This window comes from Narcine bancroftii, chromosome 12, assembly GCF_036971445.1.
Source record: "Narcine bancroftii isolate sNarBan1 chromosome 12, sNarBan1.hap1, whole genome shotgun sequence".
Lineage (NCBI taxonomy): Eukaryota > Metazoa > Chordata > Chondrichthyes > Torpediniformes > Narcinidae > Narcine > Narcine bancroftii.
Genome location: NC_091480.1, coordinates 48,935,044 through 48,948,959, shown reverse-complemented (window position 1 = coordinate 48,948,959; position 13,916 = coordinate 48,935,044).

Sequence of the window (13,916 nt, the reverse complement as noted above, 5' to 3'; positions counted from 1 at the left end):
CACCATATCACTGTCTCTGCTGTAGGTCACTCCCGCTGACTCAAGCTCATTCACTGCTGAAGGTCATTCCCACTGACCCACTCACTCTCACTGCGTAGGTCACTCCCACTGACCCACTCACAGTCACTGCGGTAGGTCATTCCCACTGACACAATCACGGTCACTGCTCTAGGTCACTCCCACTGACCCAATCGCTCTCACTGCTGTAGGTCATTCCCACTGACCCAATCATCGTCAATGCTGTTGGTCATTCCCACTGACCCAATCATGGTCACTGCTGTAGGTCACCCCCACTGAACCGCTCACTGTCACAGCTGTAGGTCATTCTCACTGAAACAATCACTGTCACGGCCGTCAGACACTCCCACTGACCCACTCACTGTCACTGCTGTAGGTCACTCCCACTCACCCAATCATGGTTACTGCTGTTGGTGACTTCCACTAACCCAATCATGGTCACTGCTGTAGGTCACTCCCACTGACCCACTCACTATCATTGCTGTAGGTCATTCCTACTGACCCAATCACGGTCACTGCTGTAGGTCAATCCCACTGACGCACTCTCAGTCACTGCTGTAGATTACTCCCACTGACCCACTCACTGTCACTGCTGAAGGTCATTCCCACTGACCCACTCACACTCACTGCGTAGGTCACTCCCACTGACTCAATCACGGTCACTGCTTTAGGTCACTCCCACTGACCCAATCACAGCCACTGCTGTAGGTCAATCCCACTGACGCACTCTCAGTCACTGCTGTCGGTCACTCCCACTGAACCACTCACTGACACTGCTGTAGGTTACTCCCACTGACCCAATCACAATCACTGCTGTAGGTCATTCTCACTGTCCCGATCATGGTCACTGTTGCAGTTCATTCCCACAGAACCCATCACAGCCACTGCTGTAGGTCACTCCCGCTGACTCAATCTCATTCACTGCTGAAGGTCATTCCCACTGACCCACTCACTCTCACTGCGTAGGTCAATCCCACTGATCCACTCTCAGTCACTGCTGTAGATTACTCCCACTGACCCACTCGCTTTCACTGCTGTCGGCCACTCCCACTGACCCACTCACTGACACAGCTGTAGGTTACTCCCACTGACCCAATGACAATCACTGCTGTAGGTCACTCTCACTGTCCCAATTATGGTCACTGTTGCAGTTCATTCCCGCAGACCCACTCTCTGTCACTGCTGTAGATCCCTTCCCCTCCCTCAATCACGGTCACTGCTTTAGGTCACTCCCACTGACCCAATCACAGCCACTGTTGTAGGTTACTCCAACTGACCCAATCTCATTCACTGCTGAAGGTCATTCCCACTGACACACTCACTCTCACTGCGTAGGTCACTCCCACTGACCCAATCACAGTCACTGCTGTAGGTCATTCCCACTGACACAATCACGGTCACTGCTGTAGGTCACTCCAACTGACCCAATCACGGTCACTGCTGTAGGTCATTCCCACTGACCCAATCGTCGTCAATGCTGTTGGACATTCCCACTGACCCAATCAAGGTCACTGCTGTAGGTCACTCCCACTGAACCACTCATTGTCAATGCTGGAGGTCATTCCCACTGAACCACTCAATGTCACTGCTGTCAGCCACTCCCACTGACCCACTTACTGTCACTGCTGTAGATCACTCACGCTGACTCAATCACGGTCACTGCTTTAGGTCACTCCCACTGACCAAATCACAGCCACTGCTGTAGGTCACTCCCGCTGACCCAATCACAGTCACTGATGTAGGTCACTCCCACTCACCCAATCATGGCTACTGATGTAGGTCACTTCCACTGACCCAATCACGGTCACTGCTCTAAGTCAATCCCACTGACACACTCTCAGACACTGATGTAGATTACTCCCACTGACCCAATCACAGCCACTGCTGTAGGTCACTCCCGCTGACCCAATCACAGTCACTGATGTAGGTCACTCCCACTCACCCAATCATGGTTCCTGATGTAGGTCACTTCCACTGACCCAATCATGGTCACTGCTGTAGGTCACTCCCACTGACTCACTCACTATCATTGCTGTAGGTCATTCCCACTGACACAATCACGGTCACTGCTGTAGGTCAATCCCACTGACGCACTCTCAGTCACTGCTGTAGATTACTCCCACTGACCCACTCACTGTCACTGCTGAAGGTCATTCCCACTGACACAATCACGGTAACTGCTGTAGGTCAATCCCACTGACGCACTCTCAGTCACTGCTGTAGATTACTCCCACTGACCCACTCACTGTCACTGCTGAAGGTCATTCCCACTGACCCACTCACACTCACTGCGTAGGTCACTCCCACTGACTCAATCACGGTCACTGCTTTACGTCACTCCCACTGACCCAATCACAGCCACTGCTGTATGTCACTCGCGCTGACCCAATCACAGTCACTGATGTAGGACACTCCCACTCACCCAATCATGGTTACTGATGTAGGTCACTTCCACTGACCCAATCATGGTCAGTGCTGTAGGTCACTCCCACTGAACCACTCATTGTCAATGCTGGAGGTCATTCCCACTGAACCACTCAATGTCACTGCTGTCAGCCACTCCCACTGACCCACTTACTGTCACTGCTGTAGATCACTCACGCTGACTCAATCACGGTCACTGCTTTAGGTCACTCCCACTGACCAAATCACAGCCACTGCTGTAGGTCACTCCCGCTGACCCAATCACAGTCACTGATGTAGGTCACTCCCACTCACCCAATCATGGCTACTGATGTAGGTCACTTCCACTGACCCAATCACGGTCACTGCTCTAAGTCAATCCCACTGACACACTCTCAGACACTGATGTAGATTACTCCCACTGACCCAATCACAGCCACTGCTGTAGGTCACTCCCGCTGACCCAATCACAGTCACTGATGTAGGTCACTCCCACTCACCCAATCATGGTTCCTGATGTAGGTCACTTCCACTGACCCAATCATGGTCACTGCTGTAGGTCACTCCCACTGACTCACTCACTATCATTGCTGTAGGTGATTTTCACTGACACAATCACTGTCACTGCTGTAGGTCAATCCCACTGACGCACTCTCAGTCACTGCTGTAGATTACTCCCACTGACCCACTCACTGTCACTGCTGAAGGTCATTCCCACTGACCCACTCACACTCACTGCGTAGGTCACTCCCACTGACTCAATCACGGTCACTGCTTTAGGTCACTCCCACTGACCCAATCACAGCCACTGCTGTAGGTCACTCGCGCTGACCCAATCACAGTCACTGATGTAGGTCACTCCCACTCACCCAATCATGGTTACTGATGTAGGTCACTTCCACTGACCCAATCATGGTCAGTGCTGTAGGTCACTCCCACTGACCCACTCACTATCATTGCTGTAGGTCATTCCCACTGACCCAATCACGGTCACTACTGTAGGTCAATCCCACTGACGCACTCTCAGACACTGCTGTAGATTACTCCCACTCACCCACTCACTGTCACTGCTGAAGGTCATTCCCACTGACCCCCTCACACTCACTGCGTAGGTCACTCCCACTGACCCAATCACTGTCACTGCTGTAGGTCATTAGTACCGACACAATCTCGGTCACTGCAGTATATCACTCCCACTGACCCAATCACGGTCACTGCTGTAGGTCACTCCCACTGACGCTCTTACTATCATTGCTGTAGGTCATTCCCACTGACCCAATCAAGGTCACTGCTGTATGTCAATCCCACTGACCCACTCTCAGTCACTGCTGAAGATTACTCCCACTGACACAATCACAGTCACTGCTGTCGATCACTCCCACTGACCCACTCACTGACACTGCTGTAGGTTACTCCCACTGACCCAATCACAATCACTGCTGTAGGTCATTCTCACTGTCCCAATCATGGTCACTGTTGCAGTTCATTCCCACAGAACCCATCACAGCCACTGCTGTAGGTCACTCCCGCTGACTCAATCTCATTCACTGCTGAAGGTCATTCCCACTGACCCACTCACTCTCACTGCGTAGGTCACTCCCACTGACCCAATCACAGTCACTGCGGTAGGTCATTCCCACTGACACAATCACGGTCACTGCTCTAGGTCACTCCCACTGACCCAATCGCTCTCACTTCTGTAGGTCATTTCCACTGACCCAATCATCGTCAATGCTGTTGGTCATTCCCACTGACCCAATCATGGTCACTGCTGTAGGTCACCCCCACTGAACCGCTCACTGTCACAGCTGTAGGTCATTCCCACTGACCCAATCACGGTCACTGCTGTAGGTCAATCCCACTGATCCACTCTCAGTCACTGCTGTAGATTACTCCCACTGACCCACTCGCATTCACTGCTGTCGGCCACTCCCACTGACCCACTCACTGACACAGCTGTAGGTTACTCCCACTGACCCAATGACAATCACTGCTGTAGGTCACTCTCACTGTCCCAATCATGGTCACTGTTGCAGTTCATTCCCGCAGACCCACTCTCTGTCACTGCTGTAGACCCCTTCCCCTCCCTCAATCACGGTCACTGCTTTAGGTCACTCCCACTGACCCAATCACAGCCACTGTTGTAGGTTACTCCCTGACCCAATCTCATTCACTGCTGAAGGTCATTCCCACTGACACACTTACTCTCACTGCGTAGGTCACTCCCACTGACCCAATCACAGTCACTGCTGTAGGTTATTCCCACTGACACAATCACGGTCACTGCTGTAGGTCACTCCAACTGACCCAATCACGGTCACTGCTGTAGGTCATTCCCACTGACCCAATCATCGTCAATGCTGTTGGACATTCCCACTGACCCAATCAAGGTCACTGCTGTAGGTCACTCCCACTGAACCACTCATTGTCAATGCTGGAGGTCATTCCCACTGAACCACTCAATGTCACTGCTGTCAGCCACTCCCACTGACCCACTTACTGTCACTGCTGTAGATCACTCCCGCTGACTTAATCACGGTCACTGCTTTAGGTCACTCCCACTGACCCAATCACAGCCACTGCTGTAGGTCACTCCCGCTGACCCAATCACAGTCACTGATGTAGGTCACTCCCACTCACCCAATCATCGTTACTGATGTAGGTCACTTCCACTGACCCAATCACGGTCACTGCTCTAGGTCAATCCCACTGACACACTCTCAGACACTGATGTAGATTACTCCCACTGACCCAATCACAGCCACTGCTGTAGGTCACTCCCGCTGACCCAATCACAGTCACTGATGTAGGTCACTCCCACTCACCCAATCATGGTTCCTGATGTAGGTCACTTCCACTGACCCAATCATGGTCACTGCTGTAGGTCACTCCCACTGACCCACTCACTATCATTGCTGTAGGTCATTCCCACTGACACAATCACGGTCACTGCTGTAGGTCAATCCCACTGACGCACTCTCAGTCACTGCTGTAGATTACTCCCACTGACCCACTCACTGTCACTGCTGAAGGTCATTCCCACTGACCCACTCACACTCACTGCGTAGGTCACTCCCACTGACTCAATCACGGTCACTTCTTTACGTCACTCCCACTGACCCAATCACAGCCACTGCTGTATGTCACTCGCGCTGACCCAATCACAGTCACTGATGTAGGTCACTCCCACTCACCCAATCATGGTTACTGATGTAGGTCACTTCCACTGACCCAATCATGGTCAGTGCTGTAGGTCACTCCCACTGACCCACTCACTATCATTGCTGTAGGTCATTCCCACTGACCCAATCACGGTCAGTACTGTAGGTCAATCCCACTGACGCAATCTCAGACACTGCTGTAGATTACTCCCACTGACCCACTCACTGTCACTGCTGAAGGTCATTCCCACTGACCCCCTCACACTCACTGCGTAGGTCACTCCCACTGACCCAATCACTGTCACTGCTGTAGGTCATTAGTACCGACACAATCTCGGTCACTGCAGTATGTCACTCCCACTGACCCAATCACGGTCACTGCTGTAGGTCATTCCCACAGACCCAATCATCGTCAATGCTGTAGGTCATTCCCACTGACCCTATCTTGGTCACTGCTGTAGGTCACTCCCACTGAACCACTCACTGTCACTGCTGTCAGCCACTCCCACTGACGCTCTTACTATCATTGCTGTAGGTCATTCCCACTGACCCAATCAAGGTCACTGCTGTATGTCAATCCCACTGACGCACTCTCAGTCACTGCTGTAGATTACTCCCACTGACCCACTCACTGTCACTGCTGAAGGTCATTCCCACTGACCCACTCACACTCACTGCGTAGGTCTCTCCCACTGACTCAATCACGGTCATTGCTTTAGGTCACTCCCACTGACCCAATCACAGCCACTGCTGTAGGTCAATCCCACTGACGCACTCTCAGTCACTGCTGTCGGTCACTCCCACTGACCCACTCACTGACACTGCTGTAGGTTACTCCCACTGACCCAATCACAATCACTGCTGTAGGTCATTCTCACTGTCCCAATCATGGTCACTGTTGCAGTTCATTCCCACAGAACCCATCACAGCCACTGCTGTAGGTCACTCCCGCTGACTCAATCTCATTCACTGCTGAAGGTCATTCCCACTGACCCACTCACTCTCACTGCGTAGGTCACTCCCACTGACCCAATCACAGTCACTGCGGTAGGTCATTCCCACTGACACAATCACGGTCACTGCTCTAGGTCACTCCCACTGACCCAATCGCTCTCACTGCTGTAGGTCATTCCCACTGACCCAATCATCGTCAATGCTGTTGGTCATTCCCGCTGACCCAATCATGGTCACTGCTGTAGGTCACCCCCACTGAACCGCTCACTGTCACAGCTGTAGGTCATTCCCACTGACCCAATCACGGTCACTGCTGAAGGTCAATCCCACTGATCCACTCTCAGTCACTGCTGTAGATTACTCCCACTGACCCACTCGCTTTCACTGCTGTCGGCCACTCCCACTGACCCACTCACTGACATAGCTGTAGGTTACTCCCACTGAACCAATGACAATCACTGCTGTAGGTCACTCTCACTGTCCCAATCATGGTCACTGTTGCAGTTCATTCCCGCAGACCCACTCTCTGTCACTGCTGTAGACCCCTTCCCCTCCCTCAATCACGGTCACTGCTTTAGGTCACTCCCACTGACCCAATCACAGACACTGTTGTAGGTTACTCCCTGACCCAATCTCATTCACTGCTGAAGGTCATTCCCACTGACACACTTACTCTCACTGCGTAGGTCACTCCCACTGACCCAATCACAGTCACTGCTGTAGGTTATTCCCACTGACACAATCACGGTCACTGCTGTAGGTCACTCCAACTGACCCAATCACGGTCACTGCTGTAGGTAATTCCCACTGACCCAATCATCGTCAATGCTGTTGGACATTCCCACTGACCCAATCAAGGTCACTGCTGTAGGTCACTCCCACTGAACCACTCATTGTCAAAGCTGGAGGTCATTCCCACTGAACCACTCAATGTCACTGCTGTAGATCACTCCCGCTGACTCAATCACGGTCACTGCTTTAGGTCTCTCCCACTGACCCAATCACAGCCACTGCTGTAGGTCACTCCCGCTGACCCAATCACTGTCACTGATGTAGGTCACTCCCACTCACCCAATCATGGTTACTGATGTAGGTCGCTTCCACTGACCCAATCACGGTCACTGCTCTAGGTCAATCCCACTGACACACTCTCAGACACTGATGTAGATTACTCCCACTGACCCAATCACAGCCACTGCTGTAGGTCACTCCCGCTGACCCAATCACAGTCACTGATGTAGGTCACTCCCACTCACCCAATCATGGTTCCTGATGTAGGTCACTCCCACTCACCCAATCATGGTTACTGCTGTTGGAGACTTCCACTAACCCAATCATGGTCACTGCTGTAGGTCACTCCCACTGACCCACTCACTATCATTGCTGTAGGTCATTCCCACTGACCCAATCACGGTCACTGCTGTAGGTCAATCCCACTGATCCACTCTCAGTCACTGCTGTAGATTACTCCCACTGACCCACTCGCTTTCACTGCTGTCGGCCACTCCCACTGACCCACTCACTGACACAGCTGTAGGTTACTCCCACTGACCCAAAGACAATCACTGCTGTAGGTCACTCTCACTGTCCCAATCATGGTCACTGTTGCAGTTCATTCCCGCAGACCCACTCTCTGTCACTGCTGTAGATCCCTTCCCCTCCCTCAATCACGGTCACTGCTTTAGGTCACTCCCACTGACCCAATCACAGCCACTGCTGTAGGTTACTGCAGCTGACCCAATCTCATTCACTGCTGAAGGTCATTCCCACTGGCACACTCACTCTCACTGCGTAGGTCACTCCCACTGACCCAATCACAGTCACTGCTGTAGGTCATTCCCACTGACACAATCACGGTCACTGCTGTAGGTCACTCCAACTGAACCAATCACGGTCACTGCTGTAGGTCATTACCACTGACCCAATCATCGTCAATGCTGTTGGACATTCCCACTGACCCAATCATGGTCACTGCTGTAGGTCACTCCCACTGAACCACTCATTGTCAATGCTGTAGGTCATTCCCACTGAACCACTCAATGTCACTGCTGTCAGCCACTCCCACTGACCCACTTACTGTCACTGCTGTAGATCACTCCCGCTGACTCAATCACGGTCACTGCTTTAGGTCACTCCCACTGACCCAATCACAGCCACTGCTGTAGGTCACTCCCGCTGACCCAATCACAGTCACTGATGTAGGTCACTCCCACTCACCCAATCATGGTTACTGATGTAGGTCACTTCCACTGACACAATCACGGTCACTGCTGTAGGTCAATCCCACTGACACACTCTCAGACACTGATGTAGATTACTCCCACTGACACAATCACGGTCACTGCTCTAGGTCACTCCCACTGACCCAATCGCTCTCACTGCTGTAGGTCATTCCCACTGACCCAATCATCGTCAATGCTGTTGGTCATTCCCGCTGACTCAATCATGGTCACTGCTGTAGGTCACCCCCACTGAACCGCTCACTGTCACAGCTGTAGGTCATTCCCACTGACCCAATCACGGTCACTGCTGAAGGTCAATCCCACTGATCCACTCTCAGTCACTGCTGTAGATTACTCCCACTGACCCACTCGCTTTCACTGCTGTCGGCCACTCCCACTGACCCACTCACTGACACAGGTGTAGGTTACTCCCACTGAACCAATGACAATCACTGCTGTAGGTCACTCTCACTGTCCCAATCATGGTCACTGTTGCAGTTCATTCCCGCAGACCCACTCTCTGTCACTGCTGTAGACCCCTTCCCCTCCCTCAATCACGGTCACTGCTTTAGGTCACTCCCACTGACCCAATCACAGACACTGTTGTAGGTTACTCCCTGACCCAATCTCATTCACTGCTGAAGGTCATTCCCACTGACACACTTACTCTCACTGCGTAGGTCACTCCCACTGACCCAATCACAGTCACTGCTGTAGGTTATTCCCACTGACACAATCATCGTCAATGCTGTTGGACATTCCCACTGACCCAATCAAGGTCACTGCTGTAGGTCACTCCCACTGAACCACTCATTGTCAATGCTGGAGGTCATTCCCACTGAACCACTCAATGTCACTGCTGTAGATCACTCCCGCTGACTCAATCACGGTCACTGCTTTAGGTCACTCCCACTGACCCAATCACAGCCACTGCTGTAGGTCACTCCCGCTGACCCAATCACAGTCACTGATGTAGGTCACTCCCACTCACCCAATCATGGTTACTGATGTAGGTCGCTTCCACTGACCCAATCACGGTCACTGCTCTAGGTCAATCCCACTGACACACTCTCAGACACTGATGTAGATTACTCCCACTGACCCAATCACAGCCACTGCTGTAGGTCACTCCCGCTGACCCAATCACAGTCACTGATGTAGGTCACTCCCACTCACCCAATCATGGTTCCTGATGTAGGTCACTCCCACTCACCCAATCATGGTTACTGCTGTTGGTGACTTCCACTAACCCAATCATGGTCACTGCTGTAGGTCACTCCCACTGACCCACTCACTATCATTGCTGTAGGTCATTCCCACTGACCCAATCACGGTCACTGCTGTAGGTCAATCCCACTGATCCACTCTCAGTCACTGCTGTAGATTACTCCCACTGACCCACTCGCTTTCACTGCTGTCGGCCACTCCCACTGACCCACTCACTGACACAGCTGTAGGTTACTCCCACTGACCCAAAGACAATCACTGCTGTAGGTCACTCTCACTGTCCCAATCATGGTCACTGTTGCAGTTCATTCCCGCAGACCCACTCTCTGTCACTGCTGTAGATCCCTTCCCCTCCCTCAATCACGGTCACTGCTTTAGGTCACTCCCACTGACCCAATCACAGCCACTGCTGTAGGTTACTGCAGCTGACCCAATCTCATTCACTGCTGAAGGTCATTCCCACTGACACACTCACTCTCACTGCGTAGGTCACTCCCACTGACCCAATCACAGTCACTGCTGTAGGTCATTCCCACTGACACAATCACGGTCACTGCTGTAGGTCACTCCAACTGAACCAATCACGGTCACTGCTGTAGGTCATTACCACTGACCCAATCATCGTCAATGCTGTTGGACATTCCCACTGACCCAATCATGGTCACTGCTGTAGGTCACTCCCACTGAACCACTCATTGTCAATGCTGTAGGTCATTCCCACTGAACCACTCAATGTCACTGCTGTCAGCCACTCCCACTGACCCACTTACTGTCACTGCTGTAGATCACTCCCGCTGACTCAATCACGGTCACTGCTTTAGGTCACTCCCACTGACCCAATCACAGCCACTGCTGTAGGTCACTCCCGCTGACCCAATCACAGTCACTGATGTAGGTCACTCCCACTCACCCAATCATGCTTACTGATGTAGGTCACTTCCACTGACACAATCACGGTCACTGCTGTAGGTCAATCCCACTGACACACTCTCAGACACTGATGTAGATTACTCCCACTGACCCAATCACAGCCACTGCTGTAGGTCACTCCCGCTGACCCAATCACAGCCACTGCTGTAGGTCACTTCCACTGACCCAATCATGGTCACTGCTGTAGGTCACTCCCACTGACTCACTCACTATCATTGCTGTAGGTCATTCCCACTGACACAATCACGGTCACTGCTGTAGGTCAATCCCACTGACGCACTCTCAGTCACTGCTGTAGATTACTCCCACTGACCCACTCACTGTCACTGCTGAAGGTCATTCCCACTGACCCACTCACACTCACTGCGTAGGTCACTCCCACTGACTCAATCACGGTCACTGCTTTAGGTCACTCCCACTGACCCAATCACAGCCACTGCTGTAGGTCACTCGCGCTGACCCAATCACAGTCACTGATGTAGGTCACTCCCACTCACCCAATCATGGTTACTGATGTAGGTCACTTCCACTGACCCAATCATGGTCAGTGCTGTAGGTCACTCCCACTGACCCACTCACTATCATTGCTGTAGGTCATTCCCACTGACCCAATCACGGTCACTACTGTAGGTCAATCCCACTGACGCACTCTCAGACACTGCTGTAGATTACTCCCACTGACCCACTCACTGTCACTGCTGAAGGTCATTCCCACTGACCCACTCACACTCACTGCGTAGGTCACTCCCACTGACCCAATCACTGTCACTGCTGTAGGTCATTCGTACCGACACAATCTCGGTCACTGCAGTATGTCACTCCCACTGACCCAATCACGGTCACTGCTGTAGGTCATTCCCACAGACCCAATCATCGTCAATGCTGTAGGTCATTCCCACTGACCCTATCTTGGTCACTGCTGTAGGTCACTCCCACTGAACCACTCACTGTCACTGCTGTCAGCCACTCCCACTGACCCACTCACTGTCACAGCACTAGGTGACTCTCACTGACCAAATCATAGTCACTGCTGTAGGTCACTCCCACTCACCCAATCATGGTCACTGCTGTAGGTCACTCCCACTCACCATATAACTGTCTGTGCTGTAGGTCACTCCCACTGACGCTCTCACTATCATTGCTGTAGGTCATTCCCACTGACCCAATCACGGTCACTGCTGTATGTCAATCCCACTGACCCACTCTCAGTCACTGCTGAAGATTACTTCCACTGACACAATCACAGTCACTGCTGTAGGTCATTTCCACAGACACAATCACGGTCACTGCTGTAGGTCACTCCAACTGACCCAATCACGGTCACTGCTGTAGGTCATTCCCACTGACCCAATCATCGTGAATGCTGTTGGTCATTCCCACTGTCCCAATCATGGTCACTGTTGCAGATGATTGCCACAGACCCACTCACTGTCACTGCGTAGGTCACTCCCACTGACCCTATCATAGTCACTGCTGTAGGTCATTCCCACTGACACAATCAGAGCAACTGCTGTAGGTCACTCCCGCTGACCCAATCACATTCACTGCTGTAGGTAATTCCCACTGATCCACTCACTCTCACAGCTGTAGGGTGCTGCAACTGACCCAATCACGGTCACTGCTGTAGGACCTCCCACTGCCCCAATCACAGTCACTGCTGTATGTCATTCCCACTGACCCAATTAATGTCGCTGCTGTAGGTCATTGCCACTTACCCAATCACAGTCACTGCTGTAGGTCTTTCCCACTGACCATATCATGGTCACTGCTCTAGGTCACTCCCACTGTCCCACTCACTGTCGCTGCTGTCGGTAATTCCCACTGAAACAGTCACTGTCACTGCTGTCAACCACTCCCACTGACCCACTCACTGTCACTGCTGATTGCCACTCCCACTCACTCAATCATGGTCACTGCTGTAGGTCGCTCCCACTTGACTAATCACGGTCTCTGCTGTAGGTCACTCCCACTTACCGTCTCACTATCATTGCTGTAGGTCATTCCCACTTACCCAATCACGGTCACTGCTGTAGGTCAATCCCACTGACGCACTCTCAGTCACTGCTGTAGATTAATCCCACTGACACACTCACTGTCACGGCTGTAGGTAATTCTCACTGACACAATCAGAGCCACTGCTGTAGGTCACTCCCGCTGACCCAATCACAGTCACTGCTGTAGGTCATTCCCACTGATCCACTCACTCTAACAGCTGAAGGGTACTGCAACTGACCCAATCACGGTCAGTGCTGTAGGTCACTCCCACTGCCCCAATCACAGTCACTGCTGTATGTCATTCCCACTGACCCAATTAATGTCGCTGCTGTAGGTCATTCCCACTGACCCAATCACAGTCACTGCAGTAGGTCTTTCCCACTGACCATATCATGGACACTGCTGTAGGTCACTCCCACTGACCCACTCACTGTCACAGCTGTAGGTGACTCTCACTGACCAAATCATAGTCACTGCTGTTGGTCACTCCCACTCACCCAATCATGGTCACTGCTGTAGGTCACTCCCACTCACCATATCACTGTCTCTGCTGTAGGTCACTCCCACTGACGCTCTCACTATCATTGCTGTAGGTCATTCCCACTGACCCAATCACGGTCACTGCTGTATGTCAATCCCACTGACCCACTCTCAGTCACTGCTGAAGATTACTTCCACTGACACAATCACAGTCACTGATGTAGGTCATTTCCACAGACACAATCACGGTCACTGCTGTAGGTCACTCCAACTGACCCAATCACGGTCACTGCTGTAGGTCATTCCCACTGACCCAATCGTCGTGAATGCTGTTGGTCATTCCCACTGTCCCAATCATGGTCACTGTTGCAGATGATTGCCACAGACCAACTCACTGTCACTGCGTAGGTCACTCCCACTGACCCTATCATAGTCACTGCTGTAGGTCATTCCCACTGACACAATCAGAGCCACTGCTGTAGGTCACTCCCGCTGACCCAATCACATTCACTGCTGTAGGTAATTC